The sequence below is a fragment of the Microcebus murinus genome, chromosome 13 (assembly GCF_040939455.1).
Source record: "Microcebus murinus isolate Inina chromosome 13, M.murinus_Inina_mat1.0, whole genome shotgun sequence".
Classification (NCBI taxonomy): domain Eukaryota; kingdom Metazoa; phylum Chordata; class Mammalia; order Primates; family Cheirogaleidae; genus Microcebus; species Microcebus murinus.
This window is the reverse complement of record NC_134116.1, coordinates 26162269-26186859: the sequence shown is the minus strand read 5'-3', so window position 1 is coordinate 26186859 and position 24591 is coordinate 26162269.

The window sequence follows — 24591 nt, the reverse complement described above, 5'->3', positions numbered from 1 at the left end:
TCCTTTTTGTTCTTTCTAGGACAAAAGAAAGTGAAACTCAATAAGATTAAGGTCATTGTGGGTGCTGGTTTCACTTTAAATCAATACTGTATTTCATTAGGTGGTATTGTTCTGAGGCTGATGTAATCCCTTGCTTGCTTTGATGCCTGATCCATCTCATGGTCACCCCGCTGGTAATGTTTGTAATATTTTTGGATAGTAAAAATATTTTTAGGAGACTATGACTTTCAGAGCAGTAGACAAATGAAGGCCTCTCTCATTAGGCTATAAATGACTGTTGCAAATATGCAAATAATCAGCCTAGAAAATCCCCTCATCAGAATTTGTGCTGATAAAACAGGGTGAAATTAATATTTACTCCAATTTTGTTGAAAGATATGAAAGAAAAAAAGGTGATTTGAGCCAATCTTTACTTCTCAGGGTAATTTTGTACATGGAGGATATGCATAATCAATTTCTGTTATTTATTTACATAGATATATTTTGTTTTGAAAATACAGAAACTTCCTTTACCCTGGGGCAATTTCTTAAAAGCAGATACTTAAAATAATACAAAATCTGCTTTAGCCATTGTTTTACAGACATGGTTTTCTTAGAATGAAATTGTTTTTCTAGAGGTCAGTATAACTAAAAGTTTTCAATCTGGAGCAATAAGAAAATAAGGAATTGGAAATTCTAGATTCTTTATCAAAAGTGTCACATATAGTACCAAACATAATAGAGAAATAAATTTTCCCTAGATGATCCTGTATTTTTGAAAAAAAAAAAGAAATGATTCTGTTATATTTGCATTTTATATTCTGAGTAAAATGTTATGGTTTGTGGCCAGCAAGTGTCCTTTCAAAGGTGTCATTGTCAGAGCAAATTAATTCATGGCTCACACTATGCACTGTCAGCATCTATTGTTATCCTTTTTTCTTCTTCCCTGTCATTCAGATTAATAACATAAGTGGTGCTATATGCTTACAGCTTTCTTCCTCTTGTCATTTGACTCAGAATCTCCTTTGCACAAGCAATTTTTCTTCAGCAAATTTAAATGTACTGCAATATATCTATGTTTAGTTGAAAGCGTTATATAATCATTTGTCTTCTGACTACTCTTATTAAAACTAATTTAATAGACCTCTTCATGTTGTAGTTTTTTTTTTTCCCTGAAGATTTTGTTGCACAATGAATCTGAGGTCTTACACCCATTTTGCGCCATAGATTGGAACTAAAATTATTTTAATATTGTTTATGACAACTTTAAAATGAATATTTTTATTAAAAATATTAAATCTCTAACATATGCAATATATTTACTTTTCTTAAGTCTTATGTTTATGAAATTCTTGCCAACTGTTTATGGAAATTATCCACGCAATATGAATCTATGTATAGAACAGTAGAAGTGGCAAATTATTCAATCATAAATGCCATCAAACGTGTAAAGCTTAAATTGTAGGTGTTAGATTAAAAAGAAATTCAGTATTTGTTCCACTGAACAAGGAAAATGCCAGCCACACTAGAATTATTTTTGCTCATAAGCCAGGTAGCTAGCAAAACAAGACATAATTTATGGTTAACTTACAGGCTAGATTTTCATTTTGAAGGTGCTGATACAAGTTTTAATGCAGGAAAAGAAAAACCACTAAAAAACTGTTTTCAAACATAATTGTTGCAAGGTTTAGGTTTGAAGTCAGAGTTCTGCCACGAGGTTTCAAGTTCGTGCCAGTGTAGCTATTGCTGCAATCCAGAAGTTAACAGGCAGCTGTTGCAACCACTTAGAGTTCAGGACACTGCGGGTAACCACTGCTGATTTCATAGCTGCCCTACACTGATAAGGCTTGTTCTTACACATTGAAACATAGAAGCTTACTGTTGTACAAACTATTATAATATTGTCCTGTACTGCAGCTTGGGGAAGAATAGCATCTGCCTCCTTTTGCCTTCCCAATTTGAGATGAGTTCATTTCCTCCAAACAATGTAAATCATATCCCAAACTTTAGTGAAAGGAAGAGTTGGGAATGTAGCTTTTAGCCCTTCAGTCCTTGCAATATAGTAAAAGTAAGATTCAAGTGATAGACTGAATGCTGAGTATCAGTAGACAATAATTTAGTATAGCAAGTATCACTAACACACAAACTGTTACATGAAGTGGTGGAAGTATTCACTTTCCAACTGTAGTTCTGAGATAGAGACATAAAATGTGCTCTTTAGTATTATATTGTCTTATCTCTTCAAATTACATTCTTCAACTTTATATGAACTCTCTTCCTTCAAAGACAGAAGTGAAAATGTGGACACTAGACCATTTATTTCATCAGAGAGATGAGATGTTTAATCTTTATAGCTCTGTATTATGCCTCAATGAGTCTAAGGAGTTCTTGTTTTTCCAAAGTGGAGAAACATGCTAAGGGACATGTGAGTGACTCCCAAATCCTCCTCTGTGACAAAAAGTATGGCAGGCAGACCTCCACGTGTTCATTTTTACTCTCTTGTATAATCTTCTAGCTTTGAGTGTGAGCAGAACCTGTGACTTGCTTCTAACTAATAAAATATAGCAGAGGTGATGGGAAGTCATTCCTGTGATCACATGCCATTATATAACAAAGGGAATGGGATATCTCTCCCACAATTATGCTATGTTATGTTGAACTTTGTCATGCTAACCAAATTGCTGTAGAATCTGTATCTCTTTCTCTCTCCTTTTTTTCCCTCTCTTTTTCTATTACTTGCTCTTAGAAATTAAGCTGTCATGAATCTTTTAGCAATAATAAAATGAATTCTGTCAGTATCCAAATAATAGTTGAAACTGGACCCTTTTCTAGTCAAGCCTTCAGATAAGAACACAGTCCTAACTGACATTTTGATTATGACCTTACAGAGGATCATAACCAAATTAGTGACTCACGGCTACTGTGAGATAATAAATATGTGATGTGTTAAGATGATAAATTTGTGGTGAGTTGTTTTTCAGCAGTATAAAACTAATACATGGGGTATGGAAAATTATAAATATGCTAGAAAAGGTAATTTCAGAGAGAAAAGTCTCCAGGAAGTCCTGTCTTAATAAGTAAACAAATATATAGTGAGTAAATAAATTATTATACAATACTCAAGTTTATGACATTGTGGATTGGACACACCTTACCTTCTCTTTATTTTCTCTTCTCAGTGTAAGATGGGGTCAGATATTTTGATAGAGGTGAAAAGAATAATAGCATGTTTTTTGTCCTTAAGAAATAAACATGCAATCACTTAGGGGAGTATAGATCTAAGTGTGAATATTTTCACAAATTACTAGTTGACTTACTTTGACCTCATAATTATTTTATTTCTATAATTTAATTTTAGGTTCAGTTCATTCAAGAATTTTATCTTTGGTGATAAAAATTAAGTAAAATGAAATAAAAATATTATGAAAAATATGCACTATAAAAGATGCAAGTGCATTTGAAAATATCTGTGGGTATTAAACATAATAATTACCATATTTGAAATTATATTTTACCTATATTAATAGTTCAAATCCCAAAACAAGAAAAATGGTAAAATATCCATATTTAATAGAGGAAGAAAGTGAGATGAAGAAAAATTATTAAGTGGTTTGTTTACAGGCAAGCAACTCATAATTGGTAGTGTTTTATTAAATTCTGAAGCTGATTATCTATGCTATGGCTTCTTTAGATATCAGGTGCACCCAATTTTTTTCTGTTAAGTATCATGCAGTTCTGAATATTTCTATCTTTTGAGGGAATGTTGTATAGTAGTGGCCTTTCTAACCTTACATGGATGAGGAAATAAAGACAGAAGCAAGGTCATGGAGATTGGAAAGTCAATTAATCAATGTACAAATAAGGTCAAGGAATTGTAGAAGGGCTTGAAAATTTTTATTAAGACATAATGAGGGATTCTATTAAATAATAATGGGTTAATAGGCAAGAGTAACAGAGCCACACTGATGTACCACAATTGTAATCCAGTAGTCTTTTCTAGAAATTTCCTCTAGGGTTCCCTGCATTCAATTATAGTGTCAATGAAACCTAGTGAAAACTGCAACCACTGTCCTCAAGCTCCAGTGGCACACTTTATCTTTGTTAATAAAAATCTCTTTTTTTGTAGCTAGCATGACCCTTACTAAAAAGTGAAGCCAAACCCACTAGAAAACAGCATTTTGAAATCTCACCATACCCAATTACCATGTGAATCTTGTTAGTAATACATCTTCTCATGTTCTACCAAATTGTATGTTATGCTAATTTTTAAAATTCTCATTGAATATTTTCTTGAAAATATAAAACACATTGAAAATGCATTGAGCATAGACACTGAGAATTGAACACTAAATACCAAATTCATAAGACTTGTTTATAAGATCAAATTAGTGGAAGTCTAGTTCAGTTTATTTTGAAATGAGTGCTTTGTCAGGCAGGCTTATCTGTTATTTTTGAGCACAGCAATTGTTAAACAATACATAGTTTTATTTTGTATTGTAGTCAAAAGGAAAATATCCAATTAAACATTCCAAGAAAATATAAGCTAAGATGAATGTATAAGACTGAAAATAATTTTTCAAGATATTTCTGTCATTCCATCTCAGTTTAAAGAGGTGATAAATCCCTTATTGCATATTAGCTTGCTTATTTCCATTTATTCTATCACTCACATCCATCATCATTTGCCATTCTAGTGAAGCTGATCAGGTTAGGTGGCTCAACGCCAGTAAGTAAGTTCTATGAGTCCTATTTCTTCTAATCTCAATTTGATTCCTTGGAAGTTAAGTGGTGAGTCCTGGTGGTCATACTCCTCAATAGCATGTTCAGAAAATGGAACTTTCAGAAAATGAACCAATCTACTGCACTGCATTTTGAAATTTAATTTTGTTATCTCTTCTCTTTAAAATAGTTAAAAATTAGGCATATATAACATAGAATACTTGTTTGATAATTGAAACAGCAACTTTTCAGAACAATCAAATCTCATGATGCTGCTCAACATGATCTACTTATATAGCAATTTGGGGAATGTCACAGTATGTGAACAAACATAAGATGTCGAGCAAAATATAATCTTTCCCCATTGTGCATTAGCAGATGTATATCAGATAATGTATGCAAAATATTTAGAAAAGTGCCCATTTAGTAAGTATAAAATAAAGTTAACTATTTTTATTTCTTATTTGTTAGTATACAGTTTTCTTGGGATTGACTTTAGCTTAACTCAGTGAATAAAGAAGCTTTGCTAAAATATTTTTAAAAATCAATTACATCTCCACATCTTTGCAATAGTGAATTGTACTGTCATAAACATTCTATGTATACAATGGAATATTACTCAATTATAAGAAATGACAGTGAGCTAGCACCATTTGTATTATCCTGGATTGTGCTTGAGCCCATTATCCGAAGTGAGGTGACACAAGATCAGAAGAATGGGCTCCACATGTACTCGCCATCAAATTGGCACTGACAGATAAATACTATGGTGCTCAAATGGTGGTGGTGTTCTCCAGGGATTAGGGGGTTGGGCAGATAGACCGACATCTGAGGGATGTGGTGAGCATTGTGGAGGGGTGGTACATACCTCTAACCCTTGCTAGGGAGAGGCAAAGATATAATAAAATGTAACCAAAATGTTTGTACTCCATATTTTCCTGAAATAAAAATAAATAAATAAATAAATTATATCAATGTATAAACATTTTCCAGTGTTTCATGAAAGAAGAGCTCTCCACGTAAACCATCTATTCTATCTTCTCACTAAATATTGCACGGATAAAAGTCTGATCTTACATGAGATTTGAATTCGGGCAAACTGGCTTTGCACACTGCTCTGATACATAGAAACTACCTGTGTGATTTTGAACCATTCAGTGAGCTTCAGCTACCTCATATGTTGCCTGGGCTAGAGTGTCATGGCGTCAGCCTAGCTCACAGCAACCTCAAACTCCTGGGCTCAAGTGATCCTTCTGTCTCAGCCTCCCAAGTAGCTGGGATTACAGGCATGCACCACCATGTCTGGCTAATTTTTTCTATATATTTTTAGTTGTCTGGCTAACTTCTCTCTATTTTTAGTAGAGACAGGGTCTCGCTCTTGCTCAGGTTGGTCTCGAACTCCTGACCTTAAGCGATTCTCCCGCCTCGGCCTTCCAGAGTGCTAGGATTACAGGTGTGAGCCACCGCGCCTGGCCTAATTTTATTTCTTTATGTGTTAACTGTTAGCCATCATCAAAAACGGCTAATTGTGGCAATCCTCTCATTTAACAAGAAAAAAATACAAATATATTTCCCATTAATGTAGGAGTTAATATCAGATATGAATTATGACTTTTGAACTCTTTATATAAATTATAAATGTACAAATCCTTTCCTTACCTTTATTTGAGTTTTGAGTAGACTTAAAGATAGTAGTCACAATATACAACAGCAAATATCCATGCATGCTAAATATTTGCCAGCCTGTCTTGCAGGAACTGGAGATGTAGTCAGGACAAGAAAATTTCTTCCCTTTCTGTAGCTCACATTTTATTAAAGGGAATGTAAAATAAACAAATTAAAATAGAAAAAAAATCAGAAAGTTAAACATAATGATACCTGAAGCAGTGTAAGGGAATAAACGGTGAGGAGCTACTTTTTTATGTGGCTTATTCAGAACAGGCCTCTCTGAAGAAGTGGTATTTGAGCAGAAACTAAAATAAAATGAGAATGTTATCCCTGTGAATACTTGGCGGAAATGCCTTCTTAGCACAGAGATCAATACATGTGGAGGTTCTAAGGGAAGAACAAGCTAGAACATTTGAGAACATAACATTTTTATGGTTTGATTAAGAAAAATAAAGTTGGAAAATTACCAGGGTTAGATTTGTAAAGTTTTGTCCGCATTTTATGCAATTTTAATTTTGAGTATTGTGGGAAGTCAATGAATATTTTAGATTAAGAGATGAAATAAGATTTATTGATTGTTGGTAGCAGTATGGATTTTAGGAGAAAAAAAGAGAAAGACTAGCGAAAATCTGTTACTGTGGCTCAAATGGTAGGTAATTGGGGCTTTCTGGCTTGGATTATATTGACTGTGATAGGGGTGATGAGGAGTCATTTGATTTGAGCTTGATTTTGAAGGTAGAGTTGAAAGGAGTTACAAGTGAATTTGATATGAATAGGAGAAAAGTAAAGAAATTGTGAGAATCCTCAAAGTTTTTAATCTAAGTTATTCAGTGAATATTGTCAAAAATTAAGGAACAGAATGTTAAAGACAAGATTATGTGTATGATGGGCAGTGTGTATTGGGGGGAATTAAAATCCAAGAGTTCCCTTTGGGCATATTTAATTTGATAAGCTTTTAAAATTTCCAAGTGGAGATATCAACTATTTAGGTGATTACATTGGTGTGTATCTAGGAAAGAGATCAGGGCTGGAGATTAAAATCCGGGAGTCACTAGTATAGAGATATTATTAAAACCATGGAAGTAAATGATGTCATCTAGGAAGTCAGTATAAATAGAAAAGACAAAAAGTTTCAAGGACTATGTCTTAGTCCATAAAAAAGTATACTTTTGGAAGATAAAGAGATTCCCACAAAGGAGAGTTAAAAGGAATGGCTAGAGTCATAGTGGTAAAACTAGGGATATGGTGCAGAAAGTATTTCATGAAATAGGAAGGGTTCCACTCCATCAAAGACCAATGAGTGACTAAGTTCTACAATGACTAAAACTTAATACTTGAAACTTAAAAATGAAAGCCAGCATAGTCATAGTAGAAGTAATGAACAATTAATTGGAGTAAGTTAAGAAAGGTCTGTGTATAAGTATAGACAGTGATTATTATTACCATTTTTTTCACTATGATGAGGTACAAAGACATTGAACAAAGTTAGATGATGGCATAGGCTAAGTGAATTCTTTTTTTTTTTTTTTTTTTGAGATGGCAGATAATCTAATATGTTTGTGAGCTAATGGGAGTTGTAAGCACATCAAAAATATCCTACATAAAAAAGATAAGTAATTTCATGATCATTGTCCTTATTGTTTGGAACTAAAGATAATTAAGTATACTGGCAAAAGGTTTGGCTTTGGCTAAACACACTGACATGCCATCCTCTGATTAGGGTGTATGTATACATATGTCAATATATATAAATAAATATAGATAAAAGTTCAAGTGGTCTTATAGATTTAGAAAGATGGTGAATGGTGGCGATGATGGTGATGATGGTAAAGCACAATTCCACTTCTAGTTTCTCACTGAAATGAGAAGCAAGTTTATCCTTATGAAGGAGATTTTAACTGTGGCATAAGGAGTTAGGAATATTTTAAATAGGCACTAATAGTATGAGAGTAAATATGGTCATAATTTGGAGAAAAAAAAGACATGTCTACATAGTTAATTTTTCACAGCCATACTTAGTTATTTGTAGGCAGAGAGGTATGATCATGGCTGAGAGCTTTACTAAGCATGCATCTGGAAGATGATAATGACAAGCAAGCTTAGCATACATGTACTGGAGTGATTGCATAGTAGTGGCCTTTCTAATCTAACATGGATAAGGAGGATATGACAGAAGCAAGGTCATGGAGATTGGAAAGTCAATTGATCAGTGTACAAGTAAGGTCAAAGAATTGTTGTAGAAGGGCTCATAGTGGCAGAAAGCTGTAGTTCAATAATTGAGACGATTATAAACTAAGTATCAGTGACAATGCAATTTTTGGTATTGACAAGGTCTAGGGTATAATTTGGTGACTAATGTTGAGTGTAGGAATAGATGGTTAGGGTAAGGAGGTTAAAAAACTAAGAGTCCAGGATTTTGGATAAACTAATCACAAAAATGCTATAGTTACAAAAAATGATGATAAGATCATGAGATGTTTCATGATCAAGGTAGGAATATTTAACTTGTTTAACTAATCCTAATTTCTATAAATTATTCTCATTTTCTTATGCTATCTTACTTTTTAATTTAATAAAAAATTATTATTTGTATAAGGCATTATAATGTCCAAAAATATTTTATATACATTCATTTATTCAAATTTTTTTACAACAAAACTACTTAGTAAATAGGGAATTAATATGATAATTTTAGAAAAAAGGAAATTCAGCCTTAATATTTAACCCTATCTTAATTTAAATGTAGGTTGTTTATTTGCTTGGTTTTAATCATTGTAGAATATTTGTTTCTTAAAATACTGTAGCTTGATATTTCTGTGGTGTTCAGATGCTATCTTTCATTTAGAGAATCATGTAATCTGGCAATTCGAAGTCCTTTTCAACATGGTGCTAATTAAATTCATCTAATTAAATCTCTGAACTCTGAGCTCACATTTATTCTGCCTTCTCAACACCTCCAATTGCACATATCTCAAATTTCAGACATAAGATGTCCAAAATGCAAATATTTCTTCACAGAGTAACCTCCCTCCTGTGTTTTTCCCATTTTAATAAGTGCACCATCATTTGTCTTTTGTTCATAAACCTAAACTCAGAAATTTTTCTTGATTTTTTTCATTTTTCTAACTTTCTGTTCAGGCTCTGATTCAAATAATATTTTAAGTCAGTAAAATTCTATTTTCATTGCTATCACCCTAAGTTAGGCCTACATAAAACATATTTTGTACTTTTACAACAGTTTTTAACTAGTCTCTTTGCTTTCTACAAGAGACCATTCTCCATTCAGGGGTCCAAATGAAACTCTTAAACTGTAAATTAATTTATGTGCCTCCCACACATATACTTAGGGAAAAATTCAAACTCTTTTCCGTGGCCTGATATTGTGCATAATATGACACTATTTGTATGAACTTTGTTCAAACAATTGTTCCTTGCTCATCAGTCCCCACAAGGGCAGGATTTAAATTACTCATTCAAACATATCTTGATCTGTGATTATTACATTTTCTTCTTTCTACCTAGAATTCTTTCTTAAAAGTCAATTTATGTTAAGTCAATTTTCCTCATTTTTGAAGTGTGCTCATAAATATGATCTTTATCTTCAGATCTTAAATATGATCTGAAAGAAAGGCCTCTTTAAGATCATATTTAAGAATGTCTTCTTGTAAATATTGATCTCTATCACAAACAAAAACACAATAACAATAAAAAAAATCTACAAAGAAGAAAGAAAATTATTCATGTGCCACTGCTCAAATAAATATTATTAGTGAAGATAACTTCTTTTTTTTTGAGACAAGAGTCTTACTTTGTCACCTGGGCTAGAGTGCCATGGCATCGGCCTAGCTCACAGCAATCTCAAACTCCTGAGCTCAAGCGATCCTTCTGCCTCAGCCTCTCAAGTAGCTGGAACTACAGGCACGTGCCACCATGCCCAGATGATTTTTTCTATGTATTTTTAGTTGGCCAATTAATTTCTTTCTATTTTTAGTAGAGATGGGGTCTCACTCTTGCTCAGGCTGGTTTCGAACTCCTGACCTTGAGCGATCCGCCTGCCTCAGCCTCTCAGAGTACTAGGATTGCAGGCATGAGCCACCACACCCGGCCAAGATCACTTCTATGTACACTACTTTACAAGAGAAGAAAACCACAGAAAATATACACAAATGTAATGGGCATATAGTGTTATGCTACATGGACATATCATTAGCTATTTGCACAACTCTGCATTTTCAACATGTAGTTTTTCTTCAAGATGTTTAAATGTTCTTCATTGTACAGATAAAAGAAAAATTCACAAAATCTATTTATAGAAATAAGAATTTTATAATAAAAGAAATTTTTATTTTCCAAACACACAAACACCTGTAGGGGAGGCAAAATTTAACTTCTACTCATTTAAGTTTTTTGTTTGTTTGTCTGTTTTGGCTGGACCTGAAGATTAAATTGACATAGATTGATAGTAGAAAAGCATATACATTTATTTAATTCAAGTTTCATGTAGCACAGAAGGCTTTACGAGGAAAAGGAGACCCAAAGATACAATTAAAGTTAAATATTTATGAACTGAATTAGACAAGAAATAATAAATTGGAAAATGTCCCAAGGCAAACGGGTTTAAGCTAGGGTAATTGGGTGGAGAAGTAGCCAGGAAGCTAAACCATGGTTGTCCAGATTTCCCTCAGCCTCAACTTCTAGTCCTTAATAATGAAAATGATATTTTCCCTCCAGTATAAAGAGGGCATTGTTAACATGAAAATTTAATCTTCTTAAGAAACAGAATGAATGTCAGAGTGATCATCTTGTACTTCTTTTCAAGAACTAAAAATACTCAACAAGCCAGAGCAGCAAATTTGGGGGAAACTTATTCTTAACTCCTTCAAATCTTTGTTCTCACTTCTAAATTTCCTTTAACAATGGCTGTAATAATTCATAATATGATAAGCTATTTTTTTCCATTTTTTAAAAATTTCAGAGTATTATGAGGGTACAAATCTTTGGTTACATGAATTGCTTTTGTACTGCTTGAGTCAAAGTTATAAATGTGCCCATCACCCAGATAGTGTACATTGTACCTGTTAGGTATGATTTCACCCAGCACCTCTTTCCCTCTCCCACCTGCTTGATTTCATTGAGTTTTACTTCCATCTGTGCACATGAGGGCTGAGTGGTTAGCTCCAATTTAATAGGGAGTACATGTGGTGTTTGTTTTTCCATTCTTGTGATACTTCACTTAGGAGAATGGTCTCCAGTTCCATACAGATTGTTGCAAAAGTTATTAACTAATTTTTTTTCTGATTTTTTAAAATTTCCGCACATTATGAGGGTACAAATGTTTAGGTTACATGTGTTGCCTTCCCCCCCTTTTCCCCCCTGGAGTCAGAGCTTTAAGGGTATTCATCCCCCAGATGGTGCGCATCCCAGTCATTATGTATGTATATACCCATCCCCTCCTCCCCCCTCCCAACTGCCCTACACCTGATAAATGTTATTCCTATATGTCCACTTAGGTGTTGATCAGTGAAACAAACTTGCTAGTGAGTACATGTGGTGCTTATTTTTCCATTCTTGGGATACTTCACTTAGTAGAATGGGTTCCCAGCTCTATCCAGGAAAATACAAGAGGTGCTATATCACCATTGTTTCTTATAGCTGAATAGTACTTCATGGTATACATATACCACATTTTATTAATCCACTCATGTACTCATGGGCACTTGGGTTGTTTCCACATCTATGCAATTGTGAATTGTGCTGCTATAAACATTCGAGTGCAAATATCTTTTTTACAGAATGTTTTTTGTTCTTTTGCGTAGATGCCCAATAATGGGATTGTTGGATCAAATGGTAGATCTACTTGTATCTCTTTAAGGTTTCTCCATATTGCTTTCTACAGAGGTTGAACTAGTTTGTAGTTCCACCAGCAATGTAGGAGTGTTATTATCTCTCCACATTCACAAGGACATTTATTGTTTGGGGACTTTTTGATAAAGGCCATTCTTACTGGGGATATTAATACCTCATTGTGGTTTTGGTTTGCATTTCCCTGATGCTTAGAGATGTTGAGCATTTTTTCATATGTTTGTTGGCCATTATTCTGTCTTCTTTAGAAAAGTTTGTGTTCATGTCCTTTGCCCACTTTTTGATAGGGTTGTTTGATTTTTTTCTTGCTGATTTCATGGACCAGATGGTTTCACACCCAAATTTTACCACTCCTATAAAGAAGAACTGGTGCCTACCCTGCAAAAATTATTCCACAACATCAAGAAGGATGGAAGTCTACCCAACACATTCTATGAAGCCAACATAACTCTGATACCAAAACCAGGAAAGGATGCAACAAAAAAAGAAAACTACAAATGAATATCCCTTATGAATATACACCCAAAAATTCTCAACAAAATCCTAGCTAACTGAATCCAGGTGCTTATTAAGAAAATAATCCATCACAACCAAGTGGGCTTCATCCCAGGGATGCAGGGATGGTTCAACATATACAAATCTATAAATGTAATTCACCTCATATACAAAAGCAAAAACAAAGATCATATGATCCTCTCAATAGATGCAGAAAAAGCATTTGACAAAATTCAACACCCTTTTATAATAAGAACGCTTAAGAAAATAGGCATAGATGGGGCTTACCTAAAAATGATACAAGCCATATATGAAAAACCCACAGTCAACATCATACTGAACGGGGAAAAATTGAAAGCATTCCTACTTAGAACTAGAACAAGACAAGGTTGCCAGTATCTCCACTTCTATTCAACATAGTGCTGGAAGTCCTGACTATAGCAATCAGACAAGAGAGAAGAATTGAAGGCATCCAAATGGTGACAGAAGAGGTCAAACTCTCACTCTTTGCTGATGATATAATATTATATCTAGAAAACCCCAAGGATTCAACCAAGAGACTCCTTGAATTGATAAATGAATTCAGTAAAGTCTCAAGATACAAAATTAATTTATTTTTTATGGCTGAATAGTACTCCATAGTAGACATATACCACATTTTATTTATTTATTTATTTATTAATTCATTCATTTTTGAGACAGAATTTTGCTTTGTTGCCCAGTAGGGTGCCTTGGTGTTAGCTTAGCTCACAGCAACCTCAAACTCCTGGGCTCAAGCGATTCCCCTGACTCAGCCTCCTGAGTAGCTAGGATTACAGGCATGTGCCACTACGCTAATTTGTTTTTATATTTTTAGTTGCTAGGCCAAATTTCTTTCTATTTTTTGGTTGACATGGGGTCTTACTCTTGCTCAGGCTGGTCTCAAACTCCTGAGCTTAAGCAAGCATCTCGTCTTGGCCTCCATACACTTTATTAATCCACGAATGTATCGATGGACATTTGTTTTGATTCTATGTCTTTCCCATTGTGAATTGTGCTGCAATAAACATTCGAGTTCAAGTGTCTTTTTAAAAAAAATGACTGGTTTTTTGGGTAAATACCCAGTAGTGGGATTGCTGGATCAAATGGTAGGTCTACTTTTAGTTCTTTGAGGAATCTTCATATATTTTCCATAGAGGTTGCACCAGTTTGCAGTCCCACCAACAGTATGTAAGTGTTCCTTTCTTTTCACATCCATACCAGCATCTATTATTTTGGGATTTTTTGATAAAAAACATTCTCACTGGAGTTAGGTGATATCTCATATGGTATTGATTTGCATTTTCTGATTAGTGTCATTGATCATTTTTTCATATATATATTGACCATTAGTCTATCTTCTTTTGAAAAGCTTCTGTTCATGTCTATAGCCCACATTTTAATGGGGTTGTTTGATTTTTTCTTGCTGATTTGTAGAATCTGATTATTAGCCCTCTACTGGATGTATAGCATGTGAATATTTTCTCCCATTCTGTAGGTTGTCTATTTGCTCTGTTGATTGTTTCCTTAGCTGTGTAGTAGCTTTTTAATTTAATCAAGTCTCATTTATTTATATTTGTTTTTGCTGTGATTGCCCTTGAGGTCTTCTTCATAAATTCTTTGCCTAGGCAACTATCTAGAAGAGTTTTTCAAACATTTTCTTTTAGAATTCATGTCTACAACCATACCACCCTTAATGTGCCCAATCTCATCTGATGAGCTATTTTTGACAGTTGCTAGTTTACAAGCCCTAAGTATCAAAAAACATTAAAGTCTGCTTATGTTTTACCCAACTTAAAGGAGTTTGCATTATATTTTTTCTTTGTTTTTTTTTTTTTACCTATTTTTAAAATTGTATTTGGGAATACTTGAACATCTGAACATTGTTCTATATTTAATGACTATTTCTATTTCTTCTTTAACAAATTAGTTTTGTTATACCTACCCTCCTACTCTCGTGTACTTTAAAGCATTTATTATAATGAATTTGAATCTCCCATCTGTGCTCTCTTTAAAAATCATCACGTACAAGAATCTCCCATGCACATTTCCCACACTAAATTATGAGAAAATCATCATTCAAGGCTATCCGTAAGAATCCTGAAGGAAGAGAATCACTTCCGAGGGCTGAACATTGTATTAAGGGAGAGATCTATTATTTAAAATGTCTTTGTTTAATTGAAACTAGATGTTCTCATTTCACTGATGATAGTTTTGCTTTTCAGAATGCCACACAATAAATCTAAACTCCTTTTCATTTGGGAACATTTTAATTATTTGAAGACACAGCATGGTTCTGTATGCATAAGTCTTCTTTTCTCCATGTTATACATCATCAACTTTCAACTTTGGGCCATATTTCTTATTTTAGAGAAGTCTCATTATTCTGATTTCTCAGAATGTTGTTGTTATTATATTTCAAAATGAATTTGAACTGGTAAAAAATAAGATGAAATTATGAAATACTGGGAATTTCACCATACTTTTGATTATTTAGGAAATATGATCTTTATTTTGGGGCATGAACAGCATAAATATGTAAATTAGCTATAAATTTTATATAAAAAATTTCAAATTTCGCTCATATTGAAGAATACTATAATAAACCATGAGATAGAGAAGTGGAAAGGTAAACCTATTTAGTGCAAAGAAGTTTTTTTTTCCCTAGGCACTTCATGGTTTTTTTTTTTTATGTTTTAAAATAAGGTCAGGATATACATAATGTTTAAGAGCAAGGGAAACTGACAGAAGAAACATCTGTGTTGAAGTCATTTGAAAGATTCAAATTGAATTAATATTCAATTTATTACATTTCTCTCAATTTTTGTCATGGATAACATATCAAAAACATATCTCAATTTTTGTCATGGATAAAATGAAGAGAATAATATAATGTAACTAGCAAGATTGTTGTGAGCATTAGAATAAGCAGTAATGATTATTTTTTTACCACTGTGATATATTCAATGTAGAATAGTACCAAGGTATTAAATATTTATATAAAATGTTTTAGGATTATAGAATTTTACACAATTATGGTTTATATACCTTAGACAATAAGATTACAGCAATTTATGCAATAAAATAATAATAATAAGGGGTAAGATAGGGGTACAACTACCAATGTTTCACATATGGAAATTCAATTGTTCCTGAATCATTTGTTAAAGTGATTTTTCTTTGCTTATTGAATAGACTTAGCACCTTTGTCAAAAACAACTGGCCCTGGATGTATGAGTTTATTTCTGAACTATTAATTCTATTCCATTGATCAATATGTCCATCCTTATGCTAGTAACACACTGTTTTGATTACTCTTCCTTAGTAGTAAGTTTTGAAGCTGAATCCTCCAACTTTGTTCTCATTTTTCAAAAGTGTTTGGAATAATCAGAGCCTCTTATAATTGTTTTTTCCAAGTTTTGAAGTTGAATTCACTTTCTTCTTATTTTTCAAGTGAATATTCTGAGCTCCTATAATTCCACATTTATATGAGAATTCATTTTTCTAACTTTGCAAACAAAATGGAATAAAAAGCTGTTTTAATTTTAATAGGAATTTTAATAGGGATTCCACCGAATATGTAGATCTCTTTGGATAGTATTGACATTTTAGCAATATTGGGTACTCCAATCCATGAACATGACATATACTTTTATTTACTTAGGTCTTTAATTTCCAACAGCAATCTTTTGTAGTTTTCTCTGTAGTGACTTTCATCTCCTTGGTTAAGTTTATTTCTAAGTACTTTGTTCTTTGGGATGCTATTGTGAATGAAATTTTCTTAATTTCCTTTTCAGTTTGTTGATTGCTGAAGTATAGAAACACAATTCATTTTTGTGTGTTGATCTTGTATCCTGCAACTTTGCTTAATTAATTTATTAGTTCTAATATATTTTTTGTGCACTCATTTCAATTTTCTTTGTATAAAATTATCCCTTTTGTGTATAGATTTTTAAAAAAATTTCTTCTTTTATAATTCAAAAGCCATTTATATATTCTTTTTTGCCTTCTTGTTTAATTGCTCTGGCTAGAACTTCCAGTACAATTTTGAATATCAGGGATGGAAGAGGGCATCCTATCATGTTCCTGATCTTAGGAGAAAGCTTTCAATCTTTCACCATTGAGTATGATGATACTGTGAGGTTTTGGATTTTTTTTAAGTACACGTTATTATGTTGAGGAAATTCACATATAGTCTTCTTAATTTTTGAATGTTTTTTATCATGTAATGTTGGATTTAGTGGAGTGACTTTTCTGCATCAATTGAGATCATGGTATTGTCTTTTAGTCTATTAGTGTGGTATATTAAATTGCATTGATTGTCTTATTTTGAATCATTCTTGCATTCCTGGGTTAAGCACCATTTGGTTATGGTGCGTAATCCTTTTCATATCTTATTGGATTTGATTAGTTAGTATTTTGTTGAGGAATTTTTCTCACATCCAAAAGGAGCAGTTGTCTGTAATTTTCTATTTTTGTATTGTCTGTATGTATTTGGGTAATGCCGGCCTCACAGAATGGCTTAAATATCCCCTCTCTTCTAGTATAATATTTTTAGAAGAGTTTATAATAGATTGTTGTTAATTTTTCTTTAATTATTTGATGGAATTTAGAGATTTCACCTAGTGGTTTTAAATGTCTTGATGGCAGAACTGTTGGATAATTGTCTCTGCCACTCCATCTTAGTCCCTCGCTCACAAGTGTCACATGAACATTTAACAACAACAAAAAATTACCAAAGGCAAAAACATCAGAGGGGAAACGAGTCACATGTCTAGAAGACAGATATCTGAAATCAAGGTGTTGGCGGAGTCAGTTCTTTCTTGGAGTCTCAGAAGAAACTATGTCCCATTCCTCTCTTCTAATTTCCAGTGGTTGCCTTTAACATTCTTTGCTTATGACAGTATAACTCAAATTTCTGGCTCCATCTTCACATGGCACCCTACCTGTATCTTTTCTTCTCCTATAAGAGGGCCAATCATAACTGTATTTAATTAATACTCCACCTTACTCTAGTATAACCTCATCTTAACTAATCACATCTGTAATGATGTTATGTCCAAATAAGTTCACATTCTAATGTTCCAGGGAAACTATAGATTTTAGAGAGCAGTATGCAGCCCAGCACAAGGCTGTAGTGTATGGAAAGAAATAATGCACAAAATATGTGAAATGTATAGAAGATAGATATTGCCAATTGCTGTTAAAATAATAAAGCACATAAAAGAAAGGGATTATTGTCATCTTGAAAAGAGTGGTCAAACAAGTTACATTTGAAAACTCTTAAGGATGTGAGAGAGGGATGTTGCATGAATACATATACAATCACATAATATATCAATTAATAAATGTGCAAATATTTCTAAATACTCACACTATAAATTTCATGTTTGCAATAGCAAAATACGAACTATACTAACTATTCTAGATTCAAACTTTTTATCACTTGCAATTTAATTAGCAATCTTTGAAGAGGAAAACAGATGCTGAATGTCATACTTACTTCTCTGCATTCCCTTACCTCCAATATTTTGGTCCCTAACAACCTAGTTGCTTTGATAATGCTCAGCTTTAATTTTTATCTCCCCTTCTATTGCCTAAACAATTCTGGCTTCTCTATCTCCCTAAAACCATTTTCTGTTTAGCTTCTTATCAGATATGCCCACAAGGAGCAAAATAGCTGCTGATTTCACTGTGAGTGATGGTCTGCTGCAAATTTCTTTATTCTAAACATAAGCAGAATTCCTCTTCACTTTCCTGATGTCCATTTTTTTCACCTTGTAACATCTCTGAAAATGTCCATGGCATTCCACAACTGCTGTTAACAAACTGTCAGTCACAATGTAATTGCTATTATCTATATGTTTGTGATATACAAACTTGATTATATCTTTATATTTTTGAGATTTCAAGTGAGTTAAGTGCATTGCTATTATTATCTATCTTTTTTTTTTTTTTTTTTTTTTAAGATGACTGCAGGAGGACAGATCCTTGAATGCCCTTGGCCAATCTGTCTCTTCTTCTTTTTTCTTGCAAATCTTGGGCTGAATGTATTGAGAATGCAACATGAAACAAGGAAACTTTCCAGAATGGCTCAGGTTTTGTCCTTACCTCTCCCCAAAGAAGATATTCTGCAACACTTGAACTCAGCAAACCTAGTTGCCCTCAGTATAAAATCCAGAGTGGGGTGCTTTTGAGGCCCTCAACTATGCTGTGAAGTGGGGCACTTGTAGATGAGACTCCATTCACTCTGGGCAACTTTCCTGAGCCTTGGGAGGACCAGCTCACCATGGAGCCCAAGCTTCTGTTAATTCTTGCTGCCTATCTGTGGCTAATAAAGTTGCTATGCCTGATTTGTACCAGTGTCTGTCTCACCAGACTAGATCAAAGAATGCAAGTGGTAGAGGTACAACTGCTGTGGCAGCTGAATCTGCATTGAGCTATTGCCAGAATCAAGAATCCTTGCAGAACTCTGGCAGCTGTGTTTTGCAAAGCCTCCTGCAAGACTTAGAAAACTTAGCAGAAATTGATGAGGTGTTTAGATTCTTCCCCAGGCTTGGTAACCTGTGCACAATGTTCTTCCAGGATTTACACCAGCACCAGCTTAACAATGACACTAAACATTGAACTGGAGTACTAAGTTAGTTTATGCAGAAAGGCACTAAAACAGAGTAGTGGCCTTAATTACATTGATATTAGTGAAACAAATAATTATTATCACAATAATAATTACAATTTAATAATTTCTCTTAAAGAAGCAACCAAGTACTTAATGGAAGCTAATGAGGATGCACACAAGCAGATGAAACTTTGATATGTTTGGTTTTGAGATATGTGTAGAAAATATCTCAACTTGTAATATGTCCTTTTACACATTGAGTAAAGAAATTGAAGACAGGAGAATTGGCTACATTCCACATAAAGATGAAAGACATACTAAAGTAATGAGACTCTAGTCACATATTGCTCAGGATCATCATTAAGACATGAATATCAATTTGTCAGAGACTTCCTGTGCCTTAAGCAGAAGGTTCATACCTTTGAGATAGATGTGAATCTATCAAGAAGATGATAAAAAGACAATTTTAGAAAAAAGAAAGTGCCAGCATCCAAATTTATAGAATAGAGGGTCAGTATCTTGGAAAAGTGTTCTGGAAAAAAAATAGATTGAGTGAACTTTTAAGAAATGCTACATCACCAACAATTTTGATGGCACAAAAGATTCTATTGTATAGAAAAAATGTTATTTATGACAATAAGTAGAAAATAATTTGGAAAAGTCAGACTCAGAATGTAAAAAGTTTAAAAATTTCCTTTATATATATATATGCACAAGAATTATATGTTAAAAATCTAAATATATCTAAATGGCTCTTTCAATAAGTATACATTTTTTCAAAAAATTTTCTTAAGTAATCACATTTTTGGAACTTTGTTTCACAGTCCTAAGAAACTATTATTATGAATAAGCTCCTTGAGGGTGAGGCTTTTTATATTTTTCACTACTGAAAGACAACCTTCTGGTTATAAATATTTTGTTATTATAGTTATTACATAACTTCCACGTATTTATTAATAGAATCTTTTTAAATTCTCACAAACACCTATGAACTATTTTCAAATGAAGAAAGTAATTTTTGTTTGTTTGTTTCTTTGTTAGGTTACATAGTTTAATGTTGATATAGAATTCAAATTAGAGTTTATATTTTTCCAAAGTCTTTGTTTTTAAACAAAACTACCTTTCAATATTAAAGTTTCCTCTCTCTTCTTTTCTCCACATTCTTTCCATGTTTTCCTTCTTTCCTTCTCCCTTTCTTGTTTCATTTCTTCCTCTTCCTTCTCTTTCTTTTTTATTTTCTGCTTCTGTTTCAGCCTCTTTATTTTTAACAAGACTGAAAAGAGGGAAATTACATTTATAATTATTAATGAACTACAATCTCTTTAGCACTGATGATAAGTCATGGTAGCAATACTGAAACTTTCCTCAGTTTTTCCATATTTAGTTAGTTATGTTAAATTTCTCATTTTTTATCAAATGGCCATTACTAATATCTTTCTGCATAATGAAAAGTTCAGAACTTTAAATAATCATTTAACTCATCACCATCTTTATTATATTTTTAAGTAACATGTTATCAACCTTAACACATTTATTATTAGGAATAAATGTTAGTGTTTATTTATTCATTATGTGACTATGCCATAGGTAATATTTTGAAATTTCTGTATATCTTTCCTAGGATCAAAACACAATTTTTAAGCAGAACAAAATTTATTCATTCAGTCAACACCTTCTCCTCTTAAAGAAAGTAAATGTCTTCCAAGAAGAATGAATACTTTTTAAAGAAATGTTAATCGATGAGAAAATCATCTGGTTTAAGTAGTTTGTAATTTTTACTTAAGAGCATTCAGTATAATTTGTCAAATTTCTGTTTTGTCATAGACAACCCATATTTGAACTTAAACAACCAAGTTTGCCTTCAACACATCATAAAATTACAATAGAGACAATGTGCTAAATATTTAAGTTGGACAAGTATTCACATTTAACATATTTCTATTTTACCTGGAGAAGTTTGCTCCCACCCATTATTAGAAGCAAGTCACAAGGCATTATGTATGCCTAATTCATTTCTAGGTATTATTTTAGTTTTACAGAAGCTGCTCTGTTAAGATAAACTTTGGACATCCTGACTTATAATATGTTCTACCTGATTTTTGTATTACCTTTTATGCCTACAGAGATTTGCATTCATTATTATTGTAGAATGCTTACAGATTACCTTTGAATATCTAACAGTGACATGTGCTTTTGATACATTAGGGATATGAGATTTAATAGTCTTGGGAAGCTTAAATTGTATTAAACTTTTATTAACTAAGGATTTTCTCTATATAATTGAATAACTCAAAGCTCTGACAGCTGACATGACTTAACAAAGATTAGATCTTCACATTAAGTAAAAAATAACTTTCATAGTATGAGTTAAGAAAGTAAGTAAAATAGACTTTCAGTAAACATCATTTAATATTTTTTTTGGAGTTATATTTACTTATAGCACTCATGACCTAAATGATCCTTTATAAGTGTAACTTTTAAGCACTTGCCCTTTCTGAAAGTAGTTTTGGATTATAAATTCTGATGTATAACAAGAAATTCATTCTAGTTTATACTAGGAAATTTTTTGTTCATAAGCAAATAATATTTTCATATTTTAATGAAACTCATGTTGCCATATATTTAAGGCTTCTAATTTTTTGAAATTATGTTTTAAATAAAGTCAAACATTGCTTTATTATATTCATAGGCCTTACTTCCCTGGATGCATTTTATATTACTTAAAATGGTATATATGAGACCACAAAAGCCTTTTCAAATGCTTAGTGCATTTATTTGGCTGATTAATTTCTGAAAATTCATATTAAGATGAAATTTGACTATAACATATCAGACTTATTAATTACTAATTGTCTTTTAGAAATAAGGCGATATTATTTGGGTACTCAGTTTGAGTCAGGAAAATACATACACCCATGTATATTACACATGTATAAAATGATGAAATATATAATAATGTTAACACTATAACTATAATATTAATACTTTTAACAGACTAAATTTTTTTACATGAAGTGACCACTTCTATTTTTATCTTCTTTCTCTCTCTCCTCTTAATCTTGACTTTTTCATCTTTTGTTTTTAATCATTTAACACTTAATCATTAGCCAATATTAGCACAGGCATCAATGTCAGACTTGAGCGTCAATCTTTTCTCCATCAATATTTATCTGTGTAACTTGGAAAAGTGATATGGTTCTTATACAATAAAAATTATTGAAAAAAGAAATAAATATAGATTCTAACTCAAGGTTAGTAGGAGGAATACAGTAAAAATACATAAAAATCAGATATTACACACATATATAATATTAATGTATTAACATACATTGAATACATTATGTTTTAAAATTAATATGTGAAAATGTTGAGGAACTATTTATTATGTGCTAAATAGGTCCTTCATACAACTTATTTAATATTGATGATGGTGTTGATGAGGATAATCATATTATAGCACCTTCTATGAGGCAATGGCTTGACATACACTATTCAGTTCAATCTTAGTCACCATTTAGAGGTATTTATTATTATGATCATGGCATAGGAGAAGCTCAGAGTGGTAAAGTGATGACCTCATGTCACACAGCTATAACATAATAAAGCTGATTTTAAAATCTATGTTTTATTGAAAATACCATGCTATTTCCAGATGGTGAAGTATTTTTAATTATTTTAAATTAAATAGCATTATAATGAAAAATTATGTATAAATAATTTATATATACACACATAGATAGAGGTATGCAGAGATGCTATTGGGCATGGAGCACATTCCAAGTTCTAAGTGTTATGGGGGAATAACAAAGACAGCAATGCTTACAAGAATGAAGTTTCTGCATTCCGCAAAGCATAATCAAATTGCGACCCATGGACAGGAGTGGTAGTAGCCTCTACACTGGGATGATTTGATGGAGTCTTAGGGGCAGTACTGGAGCAAAAGACTCACTTCCAGTTGTGGCTGGGCACTAGAGACAGACTCATGGATGCGAGATCCACACACAGAGCATAGTGTTTTTTAAATGAGATAAGCAGGATCAGGGTTGAGGAAATTGGAAAGATCAAACCATGGAGAGTGTGTTCCCTGACAGTTGAGACATCCAGGGATGGGCATCCTAGTACCATTTTTAAATAAGAAATCCCAAGGATTTTAGGAAAGTCTGTCAGATATTAGCAGGGATTCCACTACACAGCAAAGGACACACACTCAATATTTTTTGTAGGAGAATAGCAATAATTAAGGAAATACCAGAAATAAATAGCTGGAACACTTTACTGGGATAAAGAATGAAGCACATGGACCAATAAGGCCTTGTTGACATTGACAATATTGGAGCATAAGATTGACATGTAAATTGAGTAGGATGTACCTGCAGGATGTACTTGCAAACAAATTAAATGCAATATTTGCTCTTCTGTCATTAGTATTAAAGCTTATTATTTAATGATATATCAGAACAGTAAATAGACCATTATAATATAATGTCATTTATTTAAATGCAAATCTTCTGGAAAATAAATAGGGAAGAACATTTAATCCAATCCTTGGGGTGACAAAGATTTCTGGGGAAGAGCCTGACCTAAGACTAGAAAGTGAATCGTTATTTTTCTAACTGAAGGAACTCTAACTGAAGGAACTCTAACTGAAGAATGTAATCTTTGAAAAGAACCAAAAATGAGAGAAAATATATTCATTTGGGAACTGTAAGTAGAGCAGTACAATTGGATAGCAATCTGATAAATGTAAAAGTAAGGGGCTTGGTAAAATATGAGGCTGAATTACTATCAGAAACTTGATAATCCCTCATTTAACATACAAGTTAGTTTTCATTGTACATAAGGGCAAGGGGAGTTACATATTACTCAGTTTTTTTGAAAGTTTGCTGTGGCCGTAGCATGAAAGAGAAACTAAAGGGCAAGACTGAGAGTAAGGAAGAGAAAAGAATATGTAGGTATAGTCTAAGATGGCAGTTAGAGCAGAAGCTAGCTAGCTGAATGAGAGATTGACAGAAATGACTGGCAGAAAGACAGATAGATGCTTTCTACAGCATCTACAGGCCTCATTCCTTTACAATTAGAAAAAGTTATAACCCAGTTATAAATATGTGAGTCTTGCACAACCTACTTCTCAACAATAATTCCACCAGGAATTTGTACCTCAGAAACCTGTGAGAATTCTTAAAGCATTGGCCTCATATGGATTCAGAAAAAAATCTTTCAAGTTGTTCTCA